General features: G+C 37.1%; 1 long non-coding RNA gene across 3 annotated transcripts in view; it reads right to left on the minus strand.

Annotated features, from left to right (window-relative positions):
• LOC135283502 (uncharacterized) overlaps window positions 1-24,867 on the minus strand; it is a 59,192-nt gene that overhangs the window by 16,223 nt on the left and 18,102 nt on the right. Inside the window, exons 2-3 of one of the 3 annotated variants that reach the window (XR_010349246.1) lie at window positions 4,683-4,788; window positions 3,843-3,941 (exon numbers count right to left, since the gene is read on the minus strand). This is a non-coding gene — a long non-coding RNA (uncharacterized LOC135283502). Of the gene's footprint in view, window positions 1-3,842; window positions 4,789-24,867 lie in introns of all 3 variants that reach the window. The other 2 variants (XR_010349245.1, XR_010349244.1) reach the window with 2 other exon arrangements.

Consider the following 24,867-nt stretch of genomic DNA (forward strand, 5'->3'; position numbering starts at 1 on the left):
AACAGTTAAGTGATTACAAGCTTTGAAATTAAATTTCAGGATGAATAATTAAACAGCAATCTCTGACGTCTATGAGAAATCACATTCTCTACTCTAGAAACACTTAGAGTAATAGATACAGGAGTAGATTGGTAACACACTTCTGATTAAATTTAGTCTGCATAGAATGGCTTCTCATATATCTCAGTCAGCAGTACACTGAAGCAATTTGTATGTTTTATATAATTTGGTTTCCCATTAGCAAACAATAAGATAAAAAGTCTCCAAAATACATTTGCATTTGAAAATTATGTAAGTTTGGCTACTTCCCCTGGAAATAGCCAAAAATATAATAATTTAAAACTGAAATATATCTTTGGTGAGGCATGTACTTAGTCGGGAGCTCTTTGCTTGATGAACAAGTTGAGAATTTTGTTAGAAATATATGTTTGCATGTTTGCTTTATAGGAAAAAATTGTTTCAGCTTAGGAGAACCTTTCTTTTTCTCAGGACAACACTCAAATAATCTATACACAGAAGTTTAAATAAAAGCAGAGGAAAGGTTAATGAGTAACATGTTATGATGGCATTAATCCAAATGTAAAATTTTAGCCAAATGTCTACTTCCTAGGACCATAAAACAGCAAGTCTGAAACTTAAAAATTCCCAAGAAATGTTGTCATTCCAACTCCATTTCTTTGAGGTACTTTTTGTAGAAATCATTCCTTTTGCTCCAGCAATTTTAGAGTCTGGGCAGACAGTCAGGATGAAGGCTTCTTTTCCAACCTTAAAAGCCTATAAACCATGAAACATCCCAGAGTGACAGGTAGTAGATGTTTGGGATGGTGTCTGTGGCTGGAAATGCTCAGAATTGTTCTTAGAGCTGAGTATTGTATTTTTGTAGCACTAGGTCAACTCAATTTGTGATGTCATTAAAATATATCCAGTAATTTCTTCTGTGCATTATTATGGATTCAGCATTAGTCAAGAAAAACAAGTGACTGTTTTTGTTGGTTTTGCATGAGAACTGTATATGATGAATGAAATACAATAGAAAAAACAATCACAAGGGTATGAGTAGAGCCTGTTTCTCTTAATCATATGTTTATTGTCCTATGTGTTTTCATGAAACACAGTTGTCTCATTGAACCCATGCTCTAGAACAAAAAAAAGCTTATTTTCAGCAAAAGAGCAAAATTGCTCTTGGCCAATTCTCTGGAAACAACATCCCTCTAATAACCTTTCCAATGGGCCAGTGTACTGGCCTTTTTTCTGTCTTCACTTCTGCTTTTTTAATACATACATACATATGGTCATATGTTTCAGAATAATGTCAACCCAGCTAGAAATTAAAAGGGAACATTTTGACTCAGAGATTACTGAGATCAGTGACTTTTATTGGTTTCGGATTACACTCAGATTAAAGGAGCAGAAGAATCTCATTATGTGATCCATATTTTCAGAAGCCCACCTCCACACTTTTTAGAAAACAGTAGCCAAGTTTTCAGAAGAGTCTAATACCTTATCTAATGAACTGTTTAATTAGCCTGACCAGAAATAGGACAACGGGAGCTTCTGGGTAGAGAAAACATTTGAAAATGGGCCTTTAAATTCTGATCATATATCAGTATATTCCCATGCACATTTATTGCAATGCATAACCTATATCATCCCTTTGCTTCTTTAAAGCAGCACATTTGCTCTCACACCTGTTTGAAAATCAGCAAATATTGCTGCCCTCTTCAGCTTCTGTAAAGAAAGCAGAAGAGTACTTTGTGCTCTGGCATGATGTTTTCATGTAAAATTCATAACGATGAATTATGATTATGATATCATAATATCATATTATTATTATTATGATATCATAATAATAATGATATTATTCCAGTTTCAGTAGTTCAATATTGAACCATCCTATATTTTTTCAGTGATATGCAAATGATACTTTAAACTGTTCCAGTCATTATGCAGATAACAGCATTTTATCTGTCTTAATCTGTTGTTTCACTTCTACAAAATATTGGCCTGCATGTATGTATAGAATGAGTATGAGTGCCAGGAACTAATTACTAGTTTCCTTTAATTTAAATTACTACTAGATCTCACTTCTTGGCATGGAAACACAAGTGGATCTCAGAAATAATGAGATAATTAAGATCAGATAGGATGGTAATCCACATATGATATATTTTCAAAAGAGAGGAAAGCTCAGTTTCATGGTGACAGTCTGCTGGATTTGGAAGATGAGAATTTTGTGTAACATGTTAGATAAGATTTAAACACTGAAAAAATATTGACTGATGTCAAAATTATATAACATCTGGAAAGCATAAAGTAGAATGCCATTTATCAAAAAAGGGCTGAAAAACTCCAGTAACTCCCAGTGACTCCACACTTATCTTCTCAAAGAGAACAGTGACAGAGGTGATACAGAGACATTATATCCAGGAAAACTTAAATGTGAGCTGCAGTACCTGCAATGCAGACATTCTAGAAAGCGGCAGTGTGAGCAGATAATCAGGGCAGAAAACACTGGAGACTGCAAACTAATCTACACTTCAAGCCAAAATGGCTCATAGGGTTAGAGAGGTTAAAGCAGTTTAGTTTTACAGCCAAAAATGCATGAGAGAGGGGTATTACAAATATCACATTAGCCATCTCTTGCTTGTTAAGATGAGTCACACTCTTTCAATTCAGGCTTCAAAGTGAGACCAGGAAAAAATTATTATGCACTTCCTTGACACTGAAAGGCCATGTTGTACCAACTAATGTACCACTTTGTAAAAAAGCTGTAAAAGGCTGTTATTCCACTTAGACACTGGAGACATAGACAGATGTTCAGGCAGCAAGTAGTTTCACCTTAATTTGTTGCCAAAATTAAATTCCTTTACAGTTACATTTTTATGCATCTATTTTTTTTTTCCATTCATGATTATTTTCCTGTGGTATTTTTGTTTTAGTTTATATCAGCAGAAAAACATTGTGTTTGTTTCTGTAATAATTGTAAAACCTAAACAACAGACTGAGTTTCAGGTTTCCATTCAACATAGTTCAACACAAGTGTGTGCTTAGCCTCAGCAAATTAGCTCTCTATCTTGCTTTTGCTATGTAGTCTGTCTCGAGCCTTAGAAAACAGAGGTGCTCATTGCTACCCATGTGCTTCTGAAAGCAAAATCAGACACAGAATCAGTTTATTTGTTGATCAGCATTAGACTAAAACCACCATTACTCCAATCTGCAAGACCATAGTTCAAAGAGGGCAGGACTCATGTGCACACAGCACAGCACCCTGCACTTCCACATGTGCCATGTCCAATATCCTGGGCACAGTGAAGGCCACACACCCTGGAAAAGTAACATGGGCAGAAGCATCCACATGAACAGAGAGAAGAGCATCATCTCTTTGCAAGGAGAAACTAATCAATATCTACAGAAGGTGATTTGTTTGCACGGATGCAATCCCAGGAGCTCCTCTTGCAAGGTACTAAGGAGTATATGTATTTGTACAGGGTAGTCATTGAGGACTCTCAGTGATTTTCAAATTAGTAAGTTTGATTTGCTAAGAGTAGAGCTAAAACATAATCCAGATAATGTAGGTCTGAAAACTTAGTTGGTACCCTCCAAAAAATCAGTAGCTATGATCTCTCAGTCAAGCTGTTGCTTTGGTTGTGCTTACTTAAGCAACATCTGTTTCCTGAACTCTTTAATCAACAAAGTACTAGGACAACCTAGAAATTTACAAAATTTCCAGGAACTGCCACAAATACAATAATTATCCCAAACATATTAAAAAGCCAAGTTGTAACATACCAATAAACAAACACAGGGCTACATAGAACAATGATACAGCAATTAAGATTTACCATAAAAAAACCATATTTTACTGTAGTTCTGCTGTGTCCTCTTCCAGTCTTCAGGCAACTTTCCAGCTCTCAAGCTTCTCATATAAAGCAAATTTTTTCCTAAAACAAATAAGCTAAATGAAAGCAAACTGTTAAAGCCAGCAAACTCATGATTCACAGACACATCTCATACCACTCTGGAAAAGCACCCCTTCTGCCTTGTATCTCTCACAAGTCAGCATTGTCCCCCTTTTTTTTGCTACATAACATCTTATGCTTTGGCATAATTTCCTTCTCTAGAAAGACTTCTGAAGGATTCTTCAGAAGCTGGACTTCAAAGCTTCTTTCTACAGGCTTCAGAAGTCACTCACAATATCTGTCTGTACGTTAACAGCATTATCAGCTAATCCATTAATGACTGACATGATTCAATTTTTTTTTTTTAGCACAAACAAGTGATAATCTGATTCAATTTACAACTAACATCTCAGCAAGTAAAGAAGCATTTTTTCTCCTGACTTGTTAGAAAGAATCTACAGAAGTGAACTCTCTAGTGCTGCCATAATCCTGTAAATGTGAGGACCAGCTCAGGTGGCTAGCTGTGTTACCTGTCACAAAGGCATTAATCTTGCCCAGTTTAGGCACTCTGGTGTTTGATAAACTAGCACAAACTCGTGTGACATTAAATGTACCACCCATGCTCATAAAGAAAAGCCAGTCTAGGAACTTACCCTTACACTGTAGTCACAGGCCAATGAGTTTATGCCTGCACTTATTTTAGAAAAGGTAAGAACTTACTAGCCCTACAGTGTGGGGGGATAGAATATAAGAAAATAAAGATAGTGCAGAAAGTAATCTCACCCCTCAGGAGTTGCAGCTGGGCCAATTACCAAAGATAAGCTGAGAAGGAACTGGAGCCAGTTGGTAACTTTGTGAGGAAGAGAGAGTCAGTGCTCTGAGGATCTGTCTACGAGAAAACAACAAGAAGGTTTGAAACTTTGTGATAAGGAGACAACAGTATAGAACTTTTGCAATAAGTTCTTTTTTCTGTCCTCTGGGGAAACCAGATTTATCTTCTAATTGAACACAAGATGGCAGAGCTTCCCAGTGGAACTAGCACAGCTCTTAGAAAGTTTGGGCTATGCCTCCTTTCCTATTTTAAAGGTTTGCCATCCCCCCCTGCAATGACTCATGGAAATGTCAGTGTCTCCTAGTGACCTACTGTGAAATCAGAATTTTGCTGCCATGTTTGACAATCTAAGGTAAAGTAATTTGTATTACAAGCCAAATTCTCACCCTCTCATGCATTCTGACTGGATAGCAGAGTTTCTCTCACCAGCCCAACCAGCCGCCAATTTAGATATATTAAAAAACAGAAAAAAAGAGGATTTTTTTCATTTTTAGTATATATATTTTTATTTTTTTCAATCCACCTCTAAGATTTCTGAACAAAAGTCCCTGTTTTATGTATTTTAATGATGCAACATAATTTCTTTGGTTGCAATGTTACATAAACTTTTTGAGACAGCAACGAGTTTGATCCAAATGATCAAGATTTTATTCCTAATGGCCTGATAAAAGGAAAGGCATCTTCTCTCAGTGAGCAGTTCGCTCATCTTAGAAATGCCACTATGTGAAACAATGGGAGGCTTACTAATGTGAAACACTATGATAATGGAATATTACTGTACCAGCCAAAGTATGTGTGATAAAAGAAGTTGAATGATTCAGTCAGAAAACCACATGGTGACAGCAATTTGACTTTAAGATGAGCAAAGTGGTTCCATTCTCTGAACACCTACCACTCATTATTTCAGATGGATCATATTTAATTTGATATATTTGAGTGTTAATTCCTTTGATTCCTGAAGACATTTTCCAAGAAACCTAATATGCCCCTGATTGTACTTAGCTTTAGATGTCATTGGAGTAAAAAATCACATCATTGCAGATTCTTTTCAGACAGAAGATGCAAAACTTATTTTAAGAAAGAAAAGTATATTGCATAGGCAAATTTCCAAGAGTATGCTCATTAAATTTGTCACTAGGATAATTTGTTACTCAGAGTTGAATGAGATCAAAATTTTTAATTAAAATTTATCAGATATTTCAAGCTAAAAAAAGGTGTTACTATAAGAGAAAAATCTATTAACAGATACAAGAATGATATAGAAGATAATATTATATCTTGATTCTTAAACTGTACTTCTCTACATTAAAGTCATAATATGTAGAGCTTATTTTTACCATAAATTTGAAAAGAACTAATAACATTGAAGACAATAAAAAAAGCTTGCGCAACATATATGCATTTTTAATACTAATTAATGGAACTATTTCACCATGCTTAAGAATTTAAAAGGTTACTCACTGATCAATATTTATATGATGTTACACAAGGCAAAGAATGCCATTCACTATGACAGAGCAATTTTAACAAAATGGTTAATGTTTTTATTCCTTTTACATATCAATAATTTCTTGTTCCTAACTTTCCAGTTAGTTTGTTGTTACAGCTACCAAAATTTGAAAAAAAGAACCTTACTTTGTTTTGATCTGACCTCTGAGCACAGGTTATTGATAGGTGATGACAATATGGATGTGGGGAACCACTGTGTAATTCAGAAAGTTTGGTTGTGTGACCCTGGTACAGAGATTGGGAAACTGAGATGCTAATCCAAACCTTCCTAGAACCCTTTCAACTAGGTGTGTGGATTAGCTGGTGACCCTTGTTTGCCGGAGGGGAGGTTTTATCACAGTAGGAACTAGCTGGCCTTTTCCGACTGTGGGTGACAGTATCTTAGTGATCACCTTGTCCTTCTCTGTGACAGGAACTGAATTTAGAGACTAAACAAGCAAAGAAGTGTTATAAATTTGCTTCCTGCTTAAAAATTCAAAGACTAGGTTCAATTTAGCAGTGTAAATGGGCAGTTTACATGCATTTTCTTTTTTTTCTCTCAATCTTTTTCTCTCCTTTTTATATATATTTGCTTGTTTGTTTGAGGGGCATGTGTGAGAAAACCATTTATTTGAACCCAGTTTAGGATAATGTGAGTTAACTCTGCAGCAACGCTTCAAACCCATAGTTGACTCATCTAGGAACATAATTTTCCAGTACAGGGAAGGAAATAGTACTGTGACTCTTCAGAAGCAATTACATCCAATCCAGAATTAATAAAATCAGGGTCATTACAGGATTAAATTAAGCAACTGATTTTTCAGTTTTTCTTAGCATGACTGTATTTGATAGCAGTCTTTTCATCACTGTTTCTCTGGCATGTAGGTCTGTCCATAAACATATTCAAAGAATAAATACAGATGAAACAGCCTGGGCAGAAATGTTTTAATACTTAATACTGTAAACCATGCCATAGTTGTTTTGTAAGTATCATGTATCCAGTATATTTTATGGGAAATGTAGTATTATGCAATTTAAATTATTTTAGCCGCAATAAGAGAAAAAAGTAGTGAAACTGCATGTGCTGGTTATGTCTGGAGTAGAGTTAATTTCCTCAATAGTAGCTGGTACTTGGTTATGTTTCGAATTTGTGTTGAGAACAGTCTTGTTAATTCAGAGATGTTTTCATTATTGCTGGGCCTTTCCTGCTTCTCACCCCTCCCTACCAGTGAGGAGGCTGAGAGGGAACACATTTGGGACAGCTGACCCCATCTGCCCAAAGGGATATCCCACACCACGGTGTCATGCTCAGCATAAAAACCTGGGGAAGAAGGAAGAAGGGTGGGGAACGTTCTCACTGGTGCCATTTGTTTTCCCAAAGCACCCTAAGGGAGGAGCCCTGCTTTCCCAAGGATGGCTGAGCACCTGCCTGCCTGTGGGGCATGGTGAATGAATTCCACTGTTTTACTTTACCTGTTAAATTGTCCTTAACTCATTACTTTTTTCACTTCTGCTCCTCTTATTCTCCACCAGGGAGAGGAGGGAAATTGAGTAAGTAAATGTGTGGGGCTTAGTTAAATCATAACACTGGGAAGCTCCAAATCAACAAATACAAAAAGCTTGTATATAGGACTGAAATATTTAAAGATGTCTAACTTATTCATCAGAATTTATACTCATCAGATTTCTTCACTTGGAATGAAAATAAATAAATGAATGTTTTCATAACTGTGGAGTCCTCGACCTATAAAGGAAAAGTCTGGTGGATAGACAAATACATTATTTTATTGGTGGGCTTAAGACATGAATAAGAACCTAAAGTGAGTTTCCATACTCATACAGCTCATTTCATGAACTCCACAGTGCAGTCCGTGTGACAGCTAACTTAAGAACTGGAGTGTGTGATGCTTCAGTGAGGCAACCATGTTGAGTGTACAGCTAGCAAACATGATAGAAAATAGGTCTAAATTACAGAATACTTGTACAGAGATTCAAAACAAGAGTTAAGGCTCAAATTATCTTCAAAACACCTGGATAGGCACTTTTTCACTGTCCAAGCAAAGTAAATCAGTAAGCAGCATGGATGGTGATACTCTGATATTTCTTAGGGAATTCCCTATACTTCTTAAATGGCATATGGAATATACAATTTATATGCCACATGGAATACTAATAATTTTGAGAAAATCTAAACCCTTACCTCACTGTTACTGAGATACTTCATTTCAAGCAGCATTTGCTTTTTTCTTTCTGACCTGCATATTTTCACCTTCATTTTGCCAGGTTTTGAAACTGCACCAGATTACCAGCGTGAGTTCTCAAAGAATGTTTTCTGTTAGAATTGCAGGACAAACAAAAATGGGGGCCTTTCTGTTAAAGTGTCTTCACAAATGAAGGAGACAAATCTCATTGCACCAATAATGAAAATATGTAACCTCTCCTTTAAAAGATAATCAAGAAATTCTCTGTTATATTGCATAGAAAACTGCCTAGAGAAAACCATTGCAAGAGTTTAACATAAAGGATATTCAGAATAAGCATTTTATTAGAATATTTCTACAATACTTGAATGAAAAAAGTGGGCCACTTTTTTTTCTTCTTTCACAATTGTAAAGAAGGGATTTTTTCACATGTGTCTTAGCTCTGAGGTAGTAATAAATATTTTTAATTACTTCAGAAAAAATCAGACCTTCAGTGGCTTTTATTAAGTATATCATATCCTCTTAGTCTAAATTTTGCATCTCAATAATTCAGTATTTTGTATTTTTATTAGTCTTTTTTCCTTTAAGACCACAATGACTCTGTCCTAGTATTAATGGAAACTTTATATGCTTGAGAGCTGGGCTATATGTGCTGCTTTGGGGTCTTCACAGTCTTTTGCAGCCTGCAGGGGTCACAATTTCTGTTAAGTTCTCTAAGTCATCAAGACTGTGTTATTTGTTCTCCAAATCAATAAAAATCACTCTCTTCAGATTGTATTGTAATACAGAACTAAAATTTCCACAATTGTAATTCACTCAGGAACTTGACTTCCTATTTCTATGATGATGTCCTTCAGGACACACATTTTTAGTAGGAAAACTGCTTGAATAGCAAACAATTAATTTGTCAATTTCCAGAAGCAAACCTGATTGTTATCTGAAGAAGTAAATATTATATAAGTGGAAGAGTTTGGCCTACTCCTTTGGATAAACAAGTAATGCTATTGAATATTTTATTTTCACAGATATGTTGACCATAACTACATTAATAAAGCTGGTAAGTGATACTGCATGCATTAAACTGCTATAAGCAGTGGCTTAGATCCAAGCCAAAACTAATCACCACAGTAGCTCTATTATTAGATTCCTATGTTGATAGGACAGTGTGCACTGCACTGGCTATCATAATTTCAGGAATGAATGTGAATTTTTCTGCCATTAAAACTATCTTTCACTTGCAAGACTGCTGACCTTTAAAATTAATTTGTTTTATTATAATCCAGAAGTGAAATCCAAAACCTAGGCCACAAGGAGTATCTGTGTAGACTAAATGGGAGTGGTAATTGGAGAGTGATTGCACAGCTGCTGAATAGGGCTCCTTGTTTCTTTGAAATGGAAATATAATGTAGGATGTCAATTACATTACGATTACAAAGAGAAGACAAGAGATAATCCTAGCATTTGGCTGTTAGTGTTCATTTGAAAGACTCCCTTTTCCCACTGGAAATTGTAATATGCTTCAGTGTGCATAGGAATATATATTCTAGGGGTGACAAATAACTGAAGCAATATGAGATTTTCTAGCACAGCTACCTTTACCTTTCTACTTGCACACACATACCTGCACAGATACACAGACATGAATTCTACATTTTTTAGCAGTAGGTATGACAATAACAGTTGTTTGGAGTTTATCAATAAAGCTAGCAAAATATCCCATTGGAAAAGTAACGTTCAAGGAATTCTTTCCTCTATAACAAGAGCTTTTTTTAAAAAAAAATCTTCCCAGAACCTGGTGTTATTGAAACCCATTCAAGGATGTTAGAGGAAACAGGTATGAAATTAATTTGCTGGAACTGGTGCATCTAAATGACATCTGGATCACTGCTTTTCATCACCTCATCTTATTTCTATCAGTGTAAAATAATTCACATTGCTGAATTACTAATGAGAAATAATCTGTAAAGACCAGTGTCTGTGGAACACAACAGAGATAGGGCTGACATATGCTGTTTCCTACCTTTAAAACAGGCATAATACCTGAACAGTTTGGTTTGAGTGTCTTCTACATACAGACCTTCTGAAAGCAAGTTCATGAACTATTAATGACTTATAGACTTATAACTAACTATTATAGACTTATTTACACAGTAGAAAGGCAAGACTAAAATGATATAAGGCCAAGGATCAATTTCTTCAAGACCCAAACAAAGGCATTTGGGGAATGATTGTTGGTGACTGATGGCAGAGAGGTTAGCAGGGAAGTGTTGGATTCCATCACTCATTGGAAATTGCTCATATTGAAAACCTGAGCTAAACCTCCAACACTGCTTTTTTTTCCTCTTCATGATTTTATACCTTTCCTTCACTCTGCTTTTTCCCGGGTTTCTGGCTTACTAATACTATCTCAATATGCATCTACATATTTTTATTTCTTTCTGTCACATGTCTTTAGCTTCTGAAATTAATTTTCAGCTCAAGAATATTTTCTTCTTCTGAAACACTGGTTTAAAGTTACCAAACTTTAAAGTGGGTCTTGCTTCTGGACAGCTGAACTCTGGGTTGTCATCTGCAAAAGGGAGCAGCCAGGCTTTGGTCAGTACCCACATTTGTTCTGGTGCTGAAGTGAGATAACAGCTTCAGGGAACTTACACAGCTGAAAATTATTAACACAAAAACTGCATATTTACCTGTGCACTGTGTAATAGAGATAGGATTTCTGGAGGTTACTGGGTGGGTACCTTTTTAGATCTACCATGCTTCACCTGCAGACAAAACTAAAATCTACCCACTGTGGTAAACTATGATATGATCAATGTCTGCCTGCAGAAATGAAAATGTTGTATGAATCCCATGAAAACTGTTAGCCTGTTAGAAGCTGGTGTCTTCAATTCTAATATTCTGTAATAATAAACAAGGTAGACAGAAAGTTCACATGCAGTAAGAGCTTACATCTCTATTAGATGTATTGATTCTATGTATAAACAATGGATTACATGATGCACTTGTTTTTTATTTCTTCACTGCAGCACAAGTTAATTTGAATTTACCAGAAAAAACAGGGGGGGAAAGCATGCTGGTTCAATGAATCACTTAGAGGGTATAAATATATTGTTTAAAAAGTACATATGGTTTTCAGATGACAGAAATGTCCAGGAAAAAGACTTACTGGTGTAAGTGAGACAGCACCAGCTGCATCAGAGCCCTGTAGCTAGAAAGTAACATTTGGATCAGCATAATTTATAAAGAAAAAAAAATTACTTGAACATTAGACAGATTTTCTGGTTCTGTAAACAGGGATATGGAGCAATACTGAAACCAGAAATGTACATTAGTTTGTCCTGGAATACAATATTGTGCATAGGAAGAGATTCTGATATTAGGATTGCTAATAACTACAGAATGTTTTTCTCACATAATGTACACTGTTCTTTGTATCAGCTCTTCCATTGCTACTAAACTCTCCTGGAATTTCTGGAGAATGGCTTTCTGTAGGTGAGGCATTGACTGCCATTGAGGGTTTATTTCTTAAGGCTCACTTCCATAGAAATAATTTGCCCAAACAGAATCAAGCATAGTTTGGGACTGAAATATTTTGTTTTCTTAAAATGAAACAGAACAGAAGTGTTAGAGTCATAATCTGGGAGAATTCTACAGAGGGGGGAGAGCTCTGCAGAGCTCTATGGTCCCATTGCCCAGGGGCACTCATGCCAACAGCACCCAGGTGAAAACAGCCAAGCACGAATCAAGCGTTCTTGAGCAGCAACTGGGCATTATATTGCATGAGAAAATGTGGTATTTGACACAAAAAGATTCAGGAGCTCAGAAGGATCTGTGCCCCCAGTGCCTGAGAGACCCAATGCAACTGTTGGACATGTGGAGATGAAACAGCTGAGGCATGGACGGTACCTTTGTGCATTCCTGCAGCACATGGCACTGTTGGAAGGCTGCTTTCTGCTAAACTGTCAGCGCTGCAGAATGAACAGTAGGAAAATAAAAGAGGTTTTCGAGACAGATAGGAAGTTTATTTGGAGACTGGATAATTTGCTTAACAATCCCATTCCGTTTTATCAAAGGAGCAGCAAGATGCAGTTGCTGGGAGTTAAAGTCAAGTAAACCCAGATTAGAAACATGATTATCAATTGACATAACTTCTCCAGAAACACAGTCATTCATCTGATGCATGAAAGCTTGAAATAGCATTTAGATTCACTCCACCTACAACCTCAATAACTGAAGTACCTATTTCAGGACTTTTATAGTAAGTACAGAGGAATAATCATGTGCAAGGGACTACTGAAATTTTAGAAAGCCTGAATCACTGAAGGTGTTTCTTAATTTATCATAAATTCCTAAATTTGGAACCTCAGATTTTTAAAATTCAGTGAGATAAATCAAGGTTTCACTCTCACAAGTTAACTTGCACAACTAGCTGAATACAGTAAAGAATAAATTAAATTAAACCAAGGAGGAAATCAAGAGCAAGCAAATGAGTATGAAGAAAAAACACACAAAAAGAGAGAAGAAGTACATTTTTGAAAAGAAAACAGATGTCACCATCTGGTAATAAACCTGTCTCAGAGAAAATGGTACTAGTGATTGCTGTTGAGAACTAGTGGACTCTGGAGTGGATAGCCATTTAATGGGTACAATGCATGGATACAGTCCAATGGTTACAATATACAGGCAAATAGGTAACCAGAAATTCATAATTTAATAAAAACCAGTAGAAACTATTACTTTTCTGCAGATATGGGAAAACAAATTTTTGCAATCTTTGCGCTGAAGATGACCTATAAGATGCCAATTGATTTCAATGTGAGTGAGTAATAATGGAGTAAAGGACTGCTCATTTTAAATTAGGCTGTCAAAATAAGGTCCTGAGCAAATTAAAATATCAGATAATTGAGAGAATCCAGGATCTGTGGCCTCAAACACAGCCTGGGGACCAAGATATATCAAAGAAATGGAAGGCAAGCAATGAAAATGTAGTCTTGCAAAACTGATGCTGAACTTCTACTCAGTAACAAAGTTGATAGCGATTAAGGGAGAAACAAAATGGAAGTAGGATCTATTTAGAATGCATTCACAGTTGTTCTGCACATCAGTCTCTTTAGCACAAATTAAAAAACCCAAACCTAACAATTTCTCCAGCATTGTTATTCTATCACTGAAGAGGTAGTCTGTCAAAACAAAATGAAACTCTGTTCTTACTACCTGTAGGAAGGAGAAGGAAGTAAGTAGAGAACCAAATCAAATGGACATGACATAAAATTTAGATATCAAAAATCTAAAAGAAATATCAAATAATACATATGATGCACTGCATAGCCAGAAGAAAAAAGATAGGCAGAGGGGACATCACAAGTTTACAGTGCTAGAACAGGAAAATTCTTCCAAGAGAGATAAAGCATGCTGTAAGCCCCTGGTCATTTCACTTATGTAAGTCCTTAAAAATAAGCAGCTTTCAAAAGGTATTGGTCTAGCTGTGGAGGTGACAATAACGATGGATAGCAATGATGAGTCACAGACTTGTGTAGCTCATCATTTCATCTCCAGTTTTAAAGACAGGCTCATCTTATTTGAAAAGTTATGAAGGATTTTTGCACTACTAAGATTGTAAATATTCGCACAATTGTGAAGAGAATACCATGTACATAAATTCAAATACAAAATAGATAAAACCAGCTGGTGTATAATCAGTATTTCTATCAGTGTAGTAAGCTCAGTAGAATTTGCTGCATGTGATGGGTTGACCCTAATGGGATGCCAAATGCCCACTAATCCATCCTACCACTCCTCAACTTGATAGAAGACAAGTGTGCAAAGAGGCTTGTGAGTTGAGGTAAGGACAGCAAGAGTTCATTCAGCAGTTATCATGAGCAAAACAGACTTAGGAAAAAAAAAAAAAGGTAGGATAATTAAACCCCACAAATCTTAAAAATATCTTACCTCCTTTCCCACTTTCTTCCTCAGCCTAACTTTATTCCTGATTTTCTCTTCTACCTTCTCCTCCACAGTGGTGCAGGGCAATGGGGGTGGGGGCTACTTTTTCCTTCAGGGGGAGGTCTTCTCAACTGCTCCAGAGTGGGGTTCCTCTCACAGGAGACAGTTCTCATAAACTTCTCCAGTGTGAGTCCTTCCCACAGGCTACAGTTCTGCTGCTGCTGCAGTGTGGGTCCCTCATAGGATCACAAGTCCTTCCAGCAAACCTCCAGTGTGAGCTCCACAGACCTGGCCAGAAGCCTGCTGCAGTTTGAGCTTCTGATGGGGTGACAACCTTTGGGCATCCATCTACTCCACCACCGACCTCCACGGGCTGCATGGACACAGGACAGCCTGCCTCACCACTGTCTTCACCACAGGGTACAGGGAATCTCAGCTCCGGCATCGGGAATACCTCTTCCTCCCACTTCCTCACTGACCTCAGTGCCTCAGAGCTGTTTCTCTCACACAGTCTCACTCCTCTCTCATTGCAGTTGGAAGCGCAGGTGGTTTTTTTACCTTTTTAAATACATTGCTCCAGAGACACTACCACCATTGATGATGGACTTAGCCTTGGCCAGTGGAACAACTGTTTTGGATCTGTTGGACATGGGGGAAGTTTCTAGCAGCTTCTCTTGGAAGCCAACCCTGTAATCCCCAGCTACCAAAACTTTCCCACACAAACACAGTACAGTAAATAGGAACCTGATACTACATACCCTCAAAAGTTACACTCGAGGGACACTGTGCAGCTTTAGCTGATACCATATTTATTTCAGAGTGTATTGCACTGTGTGTAGACTACTGCAAAGAATTCAGTAGTAGCCTGAGCTGCCCACGTGACTGACTTTTTTTCCCCATTTGTTCTCACAGCAGTTTTATGGGCTGTTACAAGATCAGATTCTCCTTCTCATACCAAGTAAGAAATAATTAAGCTTGCATAACTATAAAGACAAATTTCGACACGTCATGGCAAACCCACACAATCTCAGGCAGAATTCTTACAATGTGCTCACTTGTGATGCACATCTGCAGATTCAGGGAACTGCCTCTACGGTGACATGAGAACATTTGATTTTATGCTGCAGCTCCTTTACTGCTACCTATACTTGGCAAGTACCTGGGATGCAGCTCTGAATTTGAGGAAAACTTCGTAATCCTGATCTGTGACAGTCCTGGTTTCTCATACTGCCAGGATGTTGCAGAGGACTGGTAATCACAACACACTTCCCTAATGTCCTGTAGGACCCATAATGAAATTTTGTGTCACTTTATACTGAATGCAAAGAAAAAGACCTTTTGGAAAATCCATTCTAAAAAGTCCTCCTGGTTTTATGATTTAGCAGATAAGATACATGAGAGTCTAACTCCTAGAAACTGATCCCTCTGATTTCTTCTTTTTCCTGATGTAGTTTGTTTAAGACTCATACTTAATGTTAGTTTGCTCAGATCGCTGCAAATCTGCCACTGTTATTGTGTATCAGTCACTTGAAATGCCTATAATTTCTCCATAGATGGCAGGTTTGCATATGCCAGCAAAATTTCAAACAGAACCTTTTCTAAACTGCAGCTTCAGAAAGATGCTGTGTCATGCAAAAGAAGTTGAAGGCTATATTGATAAGAATAAAATTTAGTTGTAGAGGAGAGCAAAGAAAAATTTACACTGTCTAAATATTGCTGTTAATATGTGTATTCTCTCTCAACATTTTAGCATTAATACAGGAAAAAATATAACAAATATATGCATTATAATAAATTTTAATTACCTCTGGCATACTAGTACAAAGGTGCCATGTGTGAAGTGTCCTAAGTGCTTATTAACAAAAGTTAGGTTTCCACAGACCCAGTCATGAATTAATTCCGTAGACAAGCGCACTTGTAACTATGAAAGGGACATCCTGCCTATGACTTAAAACCCTACAAATTATTCAAAGACCCTACCTGGGTATGAGCTTGAACTCATACATGGGGTCCGAGGCAGAAATTCTCACCTGCAAGAAATGTTAGGCATAATTTATTCTAAACTACCTGTAACTAACTGAGCCTATGAATGCTCCTCAAAGTTAATTATCAGCTACTAATATACTATTTCTTTTTTCATCTTCTGTGCATGAGTTACATTGATGGAGTGGGAAAACTTAAATTTTATCCATGGAAGCTTGAGCATCTCCCCACACTCCCTGCAGGCTCCTCCAACAAGACTCATCACAAGCCATGCCTTGGCAGCTGGGACTGTTCTCTCAAAACAGACAGAAAGTACTAATTCATCTTAATTTAGAAACTAATCAAGTGTCCTCTTGTATGGTATTGATTTCCATGTAGTCAATGGGCACTCCATGTCTTTGAGATGTGGCTCAGAAACTCAGGAGGAGAGAGGAAGCACATCCATGCTCCTGCCCTCCCTGAGCTCTGTCATTCACGTGCACCAAATGTCTTGTCCTCCTTTCCCCAGGCTGTTGGGGAGTTAATCAAGGATCAAAATGAAATGTGTATGGTGTTATTCCTTGTATATATATATATATATATATATAGATATAAAGGATTTTTTACTCTCTTAAAAATTACTGTATCCATCCTCACAGTGAAAGAATTGCTTTGAGAATTAAAAATTGAGTTAGCTAAGGACAGAGAAATTATACCAATCATAGATGTGGCTGGACGAGAAGCAGTGGCAGTGTAAGGTGGTGTTCAGCAGCCTGGTAAAAGAAATCCTCTAGTTAGCTTGTTCTTGCAGTTAAATAATTGGAAGTAATTTTAATCTTAAGGATGGTTAAATAATTAGCAAGCCTGTAAAATCACAATGTAAAATATGATATTATTTTGTGAAGCGCTGTAACATATGGCTGCGAGTATGTGGAATCAGATTTGCAATGCATATACACAAACAAAAAACATACATATTATTCAACATGCACATGGAATATTTCCCATTCAGCTGTCTCCATTAGAATTCATTAATTTAAGATCTTGCTGAAATTATATCATGTTCATCAGGTTAGAAAGAGAAACATGAACTTTTGTATTTGCTTTATTTTTTGAGTGTAGGGTGTCAGCTACTTTGCTGGTACAGATTTTCAGTCATAACAATTATTCTTACAGGAAAATTTTCCTTTTATTTGTTTTAGAAGTTTATAATTTGGGTCTTAAAAGTAAGTAATTTCATGCTTCAGGTGCAACAATATATTGAGACTTCTTATCCTCTTCTCACAAAGGGAAATGAGCTATTATCAGACCTGGTGCACCCAATATACACTTAAAGTCTATTCCTGCTAAGTTGGAAGGAGAACTCCTCTGCTGTCACTAGTTTTTGATTTAAAGCTTAGAATTCATTAATTTCTGCTGAAGATGACTGACAATGTTAGAATGGATGGCAAATGTTTCACAAGAAAGAATTTTTATGCAAACCTCAGTATTATTTTACCCAGTTACCACATCTTTGACATGACACCACTGGCAATTCATATGAAAAGTAAACCACAACCTTCACTAGTGTACTCACAGCAATTTTATGACCAAAATTAGTAATAGCATTTTAGCATCTGGGATAAGAAACTTTAAAGTCAATCTAGTTGCATTTTCCATTCATAGTGATTATCACAAAATATTTTTATGCAGAAAAGGAAATCAGCCATTTCTACAACAAAGAAGTGAACCCACACTTCTTCAAATACATTTTTTCTTTGTCACTGATTTTTGTCTGAATTATGTTTCCTTAAAAATTTCAAATATAAGTTTCCTTTAAGCTGTCAAAAATAATATGTATAGGAACACACAGGTATCAACAATGCACAATCCATCTAGTAGCTGGTAACTGTGGCATCAGATAATTATGTTACTTGTGAATAAAAATAATTTAGGCAATGTCACCCTTCCTAATGTTTAAAGTGATGAAGAAAGAGGAAAAAAAAAACAAAGCTCTTCATTTGTTTCTGTGTTTATATATGCATATGTGTGTGTGCAGTATGCATATAAATATATATAACTTGTATGGATGAGGAAGTGTAAGGCATTCCCTCTTCTTCCAAACTAAAAGAACATTTCACAAAACAAAGACCTGTGAAATAAAGGAATTAAGTGTGAATAATCTGGTACAATGCATTGGCTCCAACATTGCTGGCAGATTTGTGCAAGCAGAAACAAACAAGCAGTTGGTTATGCTCACATTCTTTCTCTAATGTGACTACTTTGTCTGCTCTTGGCTGTGTAGTGCTCAGAGCACAGCAACGACAATCAGGACGATGTGTCCTCTCTAAGCACAAAAAAAATCTTGATTTCATTTTAACTGAATATTGTGTTTAACATACTGGTTTGTTACTGCATTTCTAAACAAAAAAGGCCTCTAAAATTACTAGGTCAGTACATGAAAAGCAAGGTCCTGCCTTTTTCAGCTTTCATGAAACTTCACAAGTGATGTGTCAAGGTGACATTGTGGGTATTTCCCTCACCACCTCTATGTGGTATAAAATGCCAACCAAGTTTCTAATATGTTGGGTCACCATAATGACCAATATGTTGAACTAATATGTTCATCACCAGCTTCAAACTCACTGTCAGCAATAAAAAAAGGTAACACAGTCACTGTGTGACTGCAGATTTTGTAACCTCTGTGTGTTCTTGTATACCACAAGGAATCTGCTAGAAAGATGTTATTGCTACTTTCTTTTTTCCTTTTTTTTTTAAGAACATCATCAAGTGTTATGTATCAAAGGAGTATCTTCTATGGACAGTCTTGGCTGAGATAATTCCTATACTAAAAGAAGGGATAGCTATACTACCAGTTCCATATACTGTGAATTTATTGTGATAAGGTCTATTTAGTTTACAAATGTTTGCACAAATTTTCCTGAGCAAAACAAGTAATTCTGGCTTTTGTAGAGTCTGATGCAACTTATTTTGAAGGGGAGCAGTCTATGATGGAAGACCTAATTCATCTCAGTCTCTATAATGCCACAGATCTGGATTAAAGCTTACCAGCAGCATAAAGTATAAACCTAAACAGACCAATTATATTAGTGAAAGCACCATGGGCTCATTACCTGCAAAGCTTCTTCACTACTACTACTACTGCTACAAAAAAAAAAAAAAAAAAAAAAAAAAAAAAAAAAAAAAAAGTTTAAGAGCCTTACACTAGATCTTCAAAGCATAATTTTATCTGTAAGAAAGCTGCAAGGTAAGTCAGCAATTGTTCTACATGATCCTTTCCTTAGATGTTTTTGAGAAATTATTTTTGGACTGCCACCTCTATGTTTTTAAATAATGTTTCTCATGGAGCCTTTTGGCCAGAACCACTTTTGGTCATTTTCAAACAATTTTTGAAAATCCTCTGCTAGTTTTGAAGCTTAGACCTTAATTTTCCTCTGTTCAGGGTAGATGGTGAGGTATTAACTTCCAAAGTTAGTGTATCTACTGAGGAAAGGTTCTTAACCTGGGGCATTCAAGTCATACATTCCTTCCAGCAGAGCATTGGCTCTACCTGCTGCCCTTTCTCTCCTCATACTAAGAGCTGGACTCTGGCTGTTTTCCTCAGATGACAATGCAGTTCTGTCTGCATTACTGAGAAATCTTGATCTGCTTTTGCAGTGTATTCTGTAAAGTCAAGTCAGAAGGCCTTACAAAATCTTTGACTAACCGCTGTAAGCTGTGGGCATGGATCCAGAAATGTTCCAAACTTCACTGGCTTTAGCACAAAGCTACAGGTGAAAAATGCAGTAAAATTCTGAAGTGCTTTTCAGCATTTTTTGATGTCAATTGGCAAGTGCCTCAGTAAACAGTCAAAGCTATGCAAGATCATAAGATGAATCAGATTTTCCAAGCTATTGAGATCACTTTGGATTATTTATGCCATATAAAGTGAATTTGCAGAACACTATGATGCATAGGTTTCAAATTCAGAAACATGCTGTTATTTGAGTTCTGTGAGTTGTGAACAAGATAGTGCATTAGATAAACCAGTGGCCTAATCAAGCCTGGGAGCTTTTGTGTCAGTTTTTGGTGACACAAGACATCTAGCATACAGAACAATAACCCTCTCTTTGCTTTAGTACATCTTGGAAATGCATATTTATTATTCCCCTAAACCCATAGCTGGAAGATAATTAATAGGTAGAATATGACTAAACTTATCTGTACCGCATAGCAGGGAAATGAGGTTTTAGGGATAAAAAATAAAAGCTCCCTGTTAATGTTAGAAAAACTATGGAACTTCTGCGATATCACAGAAGTCATTAAACTAGACATTTTACAACTATTCCTACTTTTTTACCCCCTCATAGTAATGCCAAACAGGACAGGTTATATAGTGATATAACCTATATCACTTTGCTGAGAGTTCAACATCTTCTATGTTCCCACTAATGGCTGTGGTAAAAGTCACACTTCAGGGTGTAAATTAATCATTGGCATTTAGAAGCTGAGAGCGAATCAATAAAAACTTGTAGTACTGCCTTCCTTAACAAATTTCTTTCTAAATACACTTCACCTGTTTTGGCTTGTTATTATGAACATTTTTACTTAAAACTTCCAGCTTCCATTTACCCCAGACCTTGCCAGTGCCCTGAGCGCATTGCCCTCCCAGGGATGCAGCTGGAGGGTGAAGGTGTGGGTCATGAGCCCAAGGCAGCAGGAGCTTGGAGCAGCTCCTTGTTCCTACTCTGGTCCAGCCAGGGCTTTCTGGCTTGGCCTTGGTGCCCCCTGAGCCCTGCAGACTCGCTGGGCTGCTCAGTGTCTCCAGAGCAAGTCCAACCCTAGCGTGCTGCTCAGCACCCTGGCCCCTCCTGGCTGAGGTCTGGGTGCCTGCCAGCCCTGTGCCTGTCTGCACTCCCTCCTGGCTTTCCTGGAGCAGCAGCCAGCCCTCGCAGCACCCTGGTGGTACTGGCTGCCTCCTCGGATCTGAAGAAGGTGACAGTGCTATAGAAAGCCTCCATGGAAGATAATGGAAGGCAGGAGCTCCTTTAACTTTCTGGAGCACATCCTGAAAATCTTACAGTTCAATTTATACTTAAAGTATTTTAATAATTTAATTATTACCAGTTTGAAACACCTTGATTCTTCTGGAAAAAAATGTCTAAGATCAGATAGTGAAAAGACTGTTCCTTGAGATAGTAGTTAATAATGCCACTTCAGAGAGAAGTCCACTGCACAGGACTCTGCTTTGTGGCACTGGGGAAGCAGGAGGTGGCTCATCTCTTCCTGACATCGTGCATTGCCCACTGCACACCAGCTTGTGATTCAGTTTTATTCTAGGTATTTCTAGAAAATTATTTTATATATGAGCCAAATGAAAATGTCCACATGATGTCTCTGCTCATGCAGTTGTTTTCTGCAATTTGAATTGCACCATCAAGAAATAGCTTTCTGAGGATGTTTCACACAACCAAAGGGAAACAGGATGGAAAGAAATTTCTATTGAATAACAACAGCAAACCAGCCTGGCATGCACCCAGTACTGACAGTGAAACTGAACTTCTAGTTCAGCTTCACAGTGTGAACTTGTCCCACATTTTTGCTTATTTCTTCAGGCCAGAGAGCCTTTTACAAGTCATGTTACCTACATCACAGTGCTCCACTCCATTGTGGTGACCTGGAATTCAGGTTCTTCTGGGCAAAACATTAGGAATTGTAATCACTGTAGAGGTATGGACTCCTTCAGAGGGAGATTGAAGTCAGTTCCAGATTCTAGGCTCCTCTATCTCTGCTGGCCTAAAGAATTCCACACTGAGAAGGACCACTTGGGCACTTCAAAATCTCAATATTCACATTCCAAGTCAGGTTTCTAGGTTGCCAACAGAATGTGCAGGGAATAGTATATGATTACCTTGTAGAAATTAGTTACCAAAAGCTCTGAAAAAAGGGGATGCGATTCAGACATAACTCAAGGAACTAGGGATCTTCATTATATTTCCTAGTGAGCTTTCAGGGATTGAAATTCTTCCATTTGTGACTGAAAGACCTGCATGGTACCAAGAGCCAAGGCCACACATTTATCTTCCTTGTAAAAAAAAAAAAAAAAACAAGCAAAAAAGTAAACTACCATGTCATTGCTACAGAATTCTGTGACTGAAACGTGAAAATTTTGAAAATATCTAATGGAAACTATCAACAGCAAGAAAAGATGAGCTTTTTTGGTCTTCTAGCCACTAGGTTCAAAAGCTACAGGACTCCAGCAATGAATTCAGGGCTTGTAAAGCATAAGAAGGAATAAAAAAGAAACCTTTTCCTCTCATAAATATGATAAGGAAAATATATGTATCTTTGCATTTAAAATATGTTTGCTTCTGGGTTTTTTTCTTTTTCTTTCTCATGCCTTATATGATACAGGATCTTTTTTGTGGGATTATTTTTAAATATGATCTGCTTGAAGGCAATGTGCTCAGTCCCTGAGTGGGAAACATGCTTCATTTAAGTCAACAGCAATCTTTACTGCTGATTAAAATACAAGTGTTGATGGCCTTCACAGGGAGTCTCATCCATCAAGCCTTAGCTAAGAAGTTAATAGAGAAAATAATGGTGGGAGGAGGGGAAGGATGGTGGACAGCGTTCTGTGAAACATGGAACAACAACAGCAACAACAACAAAAAAAAAAAACGAATTCTCTGTTGTTAAAAGTTCTACCAGTGTAGAAAACTGGCTTGGAAAAGAGAATTTCAAACTGTTTGATGGTGCATGTCCTGGGAATTCAAATGAACTTTGCCATCACTGCCAGTTTCATAAAAGAATGAGGTCTCCAGCAAGGCACAGATGGTAATTCTGAATGAACAGATGATTATGCCAAGAGAATATTATGCCTGGAAACACATTTTATTGATATATGAGTAAAGCTGTTAGAAGGACATCTATGGAGAACAGGACCTAGCTCTTTACAGAACACCTGATTACAATAAGAAATTTAGAGAGTGGCTAAAGGCTATTGGATTAATTGTTCAGTCCTGCTTACTGGGAATTAATTGGAAAATTATCCAGAAATACTGATGATTAAAATGGTACTAAGATTTATAAGAACCACAAAAAGATGTGTAAACAACACCAATTAGATATTAAGCTGTATTTACCTAAACTGCAAAGACATTATGGAATAGTTATTGGATTTCCAAAGAGAGGCGCCAAATTCTCCATTGACTCTGAGTCTAAATTAATTTCCTTGAAGCAAAAAGAGTTATTTTGCCCATTGATGTTTATGGATTCACAAGCTCAAACATATGTCCCTGGCTGTGCTGTAAGTTAATTGGTTTACAATTGTTAAAGGCATTGTCTCACTTAGAGTTATTTCCAGTTACACCTGTGTCATCCCACAGCCAAGGTGTGTTCCCTGAGTTCAGTGGAATTGCTGTGGCTGTAAACCAAGGCTCTGATATGATGAGGCATCAGAATAGGAGTGCATAATTTCTGCTTTACTGGCTTTGAAAATTTTGACTTTATAATTCATATGACTATTACTAAGTGAAGGCTGGAAGCAACAGATTTGAATTCTAAGTCAGTTTTAAATCCAAAGTTGCACCCTTTGAGGTCAATAGGCTCTTTCCTGTGACTTAAAAAAGGTTAATTTACAGGAAGAAATCCATCGCATGAGATTTTTCTCAAGGTGGAAATACCCAGCAGAATGTCTTGCAGGTGTGAGCCTCAGCTTTCTCCATACGTTTTCTTGAGCATAGAAGGCAAGTCTCATTGACAGATGACACTGGTGAAATAGTACAATCTCTGTAGCTTGAAGAAAACTATATTCATCACCATCATGCAAATCAAAAGTAATACATATCCCTCAGAAACATTTATCCCAATGCCAGTATGAAAATATATGAGGGATTTCCTAACCTATTTCAAAACTATTCATATTCAGTTACAACATGATGTATGAAGTTAGGAATAACCAAAGGATTTGGATTAAATTGGGGGGGAGTGGGGAGAGGAGAGGGCAGAAGCCAAAAAAAGAGTGAAACATAGTGTTTTAGGTTTCTTCTTCAATGTGAGACAAATGCACATTTTAGTAAAGGAGAAATTAGAAGGAAAAGAAGACATGACAATTCCTTCTTTCCACATTTTCCTGCTGCTGCAGTTGAGGGGTTTGTGTCATTAAATGGAATCCATGGGTCAGATTATAAATCCATTTTTGCAGTGGTGCATGTTGTTTTCAATGCCAATAAAGTCATATTAGTGCAAAGCAGTGAAACATCATCTACAAAGCCATTTGTATGTGTGAGATGAATACATTAACTTCCCAGCAGATGGCTGTGAATTCTTCCAGACAGAGCCTGTCTTGAGCTTTCAAGAACCATTTATCAAAAGGAACACTGAATCATCTTCAGTTCTGAAGTAATCACTCCAGGGAAGCAAGTGCTAAATGGTTTAAAGATCAGAGACAAATGTACTGCATTGTCAGCTCCAGATGCAGTGGCCACTGGGCTATGCATCCCATCACCTGGGGCTTCATAAGCACCCATTACTTGTTGCTTTGTGATGCCAGAGATAA

Source organism: Passer domesticus, chromosome 1 (assembly GCF_036417665.1).
Source record: "Passer domesticus isolate bPasDom1 chromosome 1, bPasDom1.hap1, whole genome shotgun sequence".
NCBI lineage: Eukaryota > Metazoa > Chordata > Aves > Passeriformes > Passeridae > Passer > Passer domesticus.